The sequence below is a fragment of the Bolinopsis microptera genome, chromosome 10, assembly GCF_026151205.1.
Source record: "Bolinopsis microptera isolate Bmic1 chromosome 10, MBARI_Bmic_1.0, whole genome shotgun sequence".
Lineage (NCBI taxonomy): Eukaryota > Metazoa > Ctenophora > Tentaculata > Lobata > Bolinopsidae > Bolinopsis > Bolinopsis microptera.
The window spans coordinates 10,475,016-10,481,303 of NC_087081.1; positions in this window are offsets into that span (position 1 = coordinate 10,475,016).

The following is a 6,288-nucleotide window of genomic DNA, read 5'->3' on the forward strand; positions in this document are numbered from 1 at the left end:
TGGTAGCATGTGAAGTATACAGAAGGTCACAAGTGAAGTGACATTATCAATTATCGTTTAGAGATCGGAAATAACGCGACACAAAATAGACTTTAAGCTTATGGTTTTGAACGTTACTAGTTATAACTAATCACGTGCTTTTGTCGTGTTCGACAGTAAACGTTGGACGTTCAAAAGATACTGATTTTCACCAGAAATCCCCACTTTTCAGCCCGTAATAAATCAGCCTAAAATGGAACTCCTGAAGTAATAGCTGTCAAATTAACGTGTAAAGTGATACAAATGGTTCCCAAGCGGAGATGTCACGGACCAGCGCTGGAGAATGGGCCATTTCTTATAAGTTTGATAATCGATTCCTTTCGGGTGGTTAATACAACCGAATGTGGACTTATCGAATAGATGGTTAAGTACTCACGCACGAGTAAAAATTAGTTAAAAAATCTGAGGCGTCAGAAAACGCTGATTAGGTCAGGGCGGGGGCGCGTTGTAGAGGGAATTAGGAGCATTAGTGACACATCCTGAGTGATGATTCAACATGCATGCAAATACCCCAAGTAGTTGCCAATAATACGATAATCAAGGAATGAAGATCAAGGAACTGAGGTCTCGAATCAGACGTATAGATACACAGCAATTAGCAATGATAGATATGCGGTTAAAATGTGAAATATCCTAAACTTTAAATTGATGTGAAATAAATTGAATATACTATCAGCCAAAACAGGCATCTAGCCACGTTATTTAAGTTGATCAAATTCGGGATCAGTTTGCATATCTAATTTCATCGCAAGCTATTCGCCTATTCTATATTATATATCATAATATTAAACTTGAGACAGGATCGGCTATCAAATTTTGATGGTACGTGGAATGTGGGATGTGGGATTAAGAATTGGTGATCGAAAACCGAGTAGGCCACTAGAGTTTTACCGCAGTTTTATGACTGATTTCCACAATATAATTATTATTTATATATTTATTAACACTCTGACATAATACCATAAATATAAAACTTTCAAATCTCATTACATTAAATCATTATATTTTGCCATTCCTTATTGACTAAAGCATTCTTTCTTGGTTATTAAGTACGCAATCAATCCTCTCATTTAAATATTTAGTTGCTTCCGATGGCGTTAAAATGTTTAGCAAGCTAATTTTAGAACTAGAACAGGATGAGAACTAGAACAAAAAGGATTTAAGAATTTTCAGAGGAGTTTCCAACTTGGCACTTAGGAGATATTTCACCGGAATCAAACGAAATAAAACGGAGACGGTCCGTAGTAACCACGGACGTGTTATTAAAGTTTTAAGAAGCTATATTATAAGCTTTGTACTCATTAATATACGTGTTATATACAGTAAAACATCACAATTCACAGAAACTCACTCACTCGAAAGTGGATTTATTTCACAAACAAATGCAAAGGAGCCTCTTATTGAAATTGTGAAACTGTACTAAGACGTAGAAGATAAAGGAGAGAAAAGACTCCTTTATAAAGACGGTTAGTAAATACACAAGGGAAGGGAGGGGAACGTTAAAAGAAGCTGAATGAGTAGTGTATATCACGTGACCGGTGACCTACTCAATAGGCAGATTCCAAGAGATCACGTGATTGAAACAGACTAGAAAATAGTCTATATAGAATATAGATGGTCTAACAAGATGGTCTATAGAGACGGTTCACTCCAAATATTTGGTTTTGTAATTCTCGTGAATTGATCAAGGATAGAATCAAGTAAGTTAGCAATAAAGAAACATTTGAAGCTCCACAAATTGAAGGGTTATCAATTTTACGTTTTATCAATGCCAATTGCCATGAACTTGAAGTAAGAGAGCAACTAAATTATTATGATGATAATAGTATTAAATAATAAATATACCATATATATATTATACAAAAGTGTTTGTTTCTCGGGTTCAACAATATATATCGATATTAGTAAACTGCCTGTGAAATCTCTGAAATCTGATTGATCGTAAATTTAATGCCGCGATTTAATGTTCGCATATAAAAGAAGACAACTTTTTTATATAGTTTTAGATCGACATGCCCTGACTTTTTTCGTGAACTTATCAGATCTTGAAGATGTTCCTTGTAGTATGTAACTATACTTTAAATTGGTGTAAAGTTTGATGACAAATAATAACGTAATCAAATAAACTCTAATTTCAAGTAGCCCAGCAGATCCTTGGGCAAGTAAACGATAATCCTGCGTACAAAGTAAGTAACAAATTTGATTTTCTGATCATTTGCCTATAACTGACCTACTGTGGCCCAAATAAAAAAGGGACGAAGACATAAAAATATATCTTTTTATCAGATCTTTAGTTCATTTGACGGTCAATAAGTACATCTGCAGTCTACAACGAGGTAAATAAACAATTTCAGAGGAGTTGTGAGTTTTCAGCACCTCCTAATTGAATATGTGAAAGTTGTGGTTAATAAGCCACAAAAACTAAAATAGTACAGGAACATGTATCAAATATCTGTATCAGCTACAAAAACTAAAATAGTACAGGAACATGTATCAAATATCTGTATCAGCTACAAAAACTAAAATAGTACAGGAACATGTATCAAATATCTGTATCAGCTACAAAAACTAAAATAGTTCAGGAACATGTATCAAATATCTGTATCAATTACCATCGATTCTGCTAAAGTCAGGAAGTATAAGCAGCAGAATATTAAAAATAAAGCGCAGAAGAAGTAACAGTTCAACTAACATTGTAAACAATAAAAAAGAGTGTGACCGTTTGTAACGAGCTATAAACTATTCGAAAATTGAGGTTTTTATTTTTATTTAAAGTTAAGTTACACTCGTGACCGTTTTGTTACACTCGTGAACATTTGCTGAGACCGTACACACATTAAACATAGGCAGACAGCACAAAGTCCCTTACTTACAAATTCCCTTACTTACAAAGTCCCTTACTTACAAAGTCCCTTACTTACAAAGTCCCTTACTTACAAAGTCCTTTACTTACAAAGTCCCTTACTTACAAAGTCCCTTACTTACAAAGTCCCTTACTTACAAAGTCCCTTACTTACAAAGTCCCTTACTTACAAAGTCCCTTACTTGCAAAGTCCCTTACTTACAAAGTCCCTTACTTACAAAGTCCCTTACTTACAAAGTCCCTTACTTACAAAGTCCCTTACTTACAAAGTCCCTTACTTACAAAGTCCCTTACTTACAAAGTCCCTTACTTACTTTTGAAGGAGATTAAGGACCTTGCTTTACTCAGTAACTCATTATTAGTTATCATCATTATTGGTTAATTACCACATTACTATAAATGAATAGTGCTCGTTCTTCATATGGAGCAGTGTAAAGTTATCAGTGTTGTACCAGGTATTTCAGTAAATAGTCTTGTAAATATTAGTGCAGGCAATCTGGGTTAAACTACTCACTCCAGAGGGTAATTAATTAAACCGAACCTCACATAATATGGATACATATAGTTAGTTAGTTAGTTAGGTAGTTTAGTTAGTTGAGTGTTTAAATAGCGCCAAATTAGGGCTAAAAAAGGGCCGAGTTAGGGCAATGATAATGTAATTAACAAAACTGAGGGTATAAAGATAGGGCTCATAATTGAGATACATATATTGTAATATATTGTTGTGTAGTTGTTTCGTGTGGTAGGAGTAAGTGGTTGAAGAGGGGAGGAAGAGGGGGTGGAGGGGTTGAAGAGGGTTGGAGGGGGAGGAAGAGGGGGTGGAGGGGTTGAAGAGGGTTGGAGGGGGTGGAGGAGGGGGTGGAAGAATTTAGAAAGGGTGGAGGGGTGGAAGAGGGGTATTCATTGAGGTTTTACTGTAATACTACAGTGAAGCTACTGTTGCTTCACTGATCTGAGTAGTAGGGTAGGTGTTATTAGAACAATTAGAGTAATTAATTTAGTAGGGTAGGTGTTTCAAGAGGGTTATGTAGACGACTCGTCACGTGACCAACACAGCAGCCAATAGGTGATGAGTAATTCTGATGACCAATGACTATCTTATATCGAGAGAATGTGTAATGTTTTCATACATCCAGCCAGACAAGCCGAAACAATCTTAAATATAAAAATTGCGATCGGCGAAAATGTAAAATATATGCAAAATATCGCCCTAAAACAACAACTTGTAATCAAGCAGGGTTTCCGCCTTGAGATTGCATTTTAAAACTTAATAAATCTTCAACGGGGCGGGAAAATAACGGTAAAAAGTGTTAAATTGAGACATTTTTTTAATGCTTATCTCCGAGTAGAGATTAGAGAATAGGCATTTAAATAGAAAATCAAACTATCAAACATCTTCACAGTCTTAAAATTCGAATAATTTTAAATAAAATTCAAAATTTACCAAAATCTTTTGATCTAAGGATATCTGCTTTGGTGAGGCCGATGCTTACGGAAAAATATAGGAATTAAATTACAGGAATTAATAATGAAATATAGTTTACTTGTTTGTTACTACTAACTATAGTAGTTAGTAGTAACTAGTAACGAATATTTTTAACAAGTATATTCGAGAAAATTTTTTCCTCACAACTCCAAATACTATCTTGAAACGGGTTTTTTGTTTGAGCTTATAAATATTGAAAAAATTCATGTTTTGATTATCATAATACTGTTTAACTCTTTTAAAAGACCCTAACGGTCTGAAGAATTCAAAACTTTTCTGTTTCAACAAAAACTAGGGTAGCTAGGTTTTCTATGATATCAATCTTGATGTTTTTAAATTGTTTAAAAATAGATTAAGATAATCTGTAATCACGAGTAAACCAACCTTGTGACGGCAAGGCTGAGTGATTGTCTTTACCGCTTCTGTTAAAAACTTATATTCGAGCACTGGATCGCTCGTAGGCAGGTCACATGGAAAGACGTTGGAAATTTGCCAAACTCGTGCGAACTTTGAACAAACTTTGGTAAAAATCAACGTACATACCAATCATTACCAAGGAACGAACCTTAAACGCGTGACAAAATCCGACCAATAAATATATACTCATTACTCTATCATAAAATACGAATAAACATTAAACGTGTGTATTAAAGCTTCATTATTCTCCCAATAATCCTACGACCAAGCAATGTAATTCTAGATGATTCTAGATTCTAGATACACCCATACAATTACCATTGAAAGACTAACATTATTTTAATACGGTCGAAAATTATGTAATCATGAATTTTTACAAAACGCACAAGAAAAACCGGCATGATTTGGATCGATGAACCAAGATAAAAGTCATCACGTCATAATGTGGGGATAATTCCAACCCGCGGTCCAAATAAGCTCATTACAGGACGAGTAGTTGTAGATAATGAAGCAATATGAGCACCCTACAGGATATTGTTAACCCATTAGATGCTTTGTTACTGCCCCAGATATGCTAACTGTTCGTGGGAAAATTGGAGTCAATGTACACGTGAGCCCGCTGTTTCTCTCTGTACTGAAAGAGAAAGAGAAAGAGAAGGTGAAAGGACCGAAGATGAGAAGATTTACATTTTACCGCCGTGTATATATACGGAAAAGTTGTTATGTGATCAGCTAACAAACTTTGCAATCAATATCTCTACCGAGCAAGCGTGAAAATTTCAACAGCTGAAACTTTGAAATCTCTCCATTTGGACTGACATACTTTTTGCTGATATGAGAAGTCAGAGAAGTGAATAATAATACAGCCAATTCTAAATATTTCGTGCGTGATTATGTAGATCACGAAGAGGTGCAAAAATAATCATAATCAGGTACAAAGTAGGCATACGATCAGAAGAAGACAGAAGTCCTGTTAAACATTATTGAAATTAACATTTAAAAACCATAACTGAAAACTGAAATTTATACACCAAAATTATTCGATAAATCCAAGCACAACATGCCTAAATGGAGAAAGCAAGTAGGTTAACAGGGCAGTCAAGCATCATCAGCTCAAAAGGGCGGTTCACAGGTATATACCGACGGAACAGTCCCTGTAAACGAAACATCATTACCAGAACATTCCCTGACACTGACACACTGTCACTTCAACTCTAGACCATAACAATTTGAATGTCTGGCCAGGTTCTCAGTTGATATCAATATGCTAAATCTCAAAATATATATAATTACATTTTACAAGACGTGTAAAGATGGGTATTATATATATTACATATGGGTATTATATATATATGTATATATATATAGTAGACTTCAAGGCTGTTGATCCCGTCAACTTCAAGGCAGATCGTAAGGCGGGCTATCGAGTGAAATAAGGCGGGGTACCTACTAATCAGGCGGGGTACCTACTAATCAGGCGGGG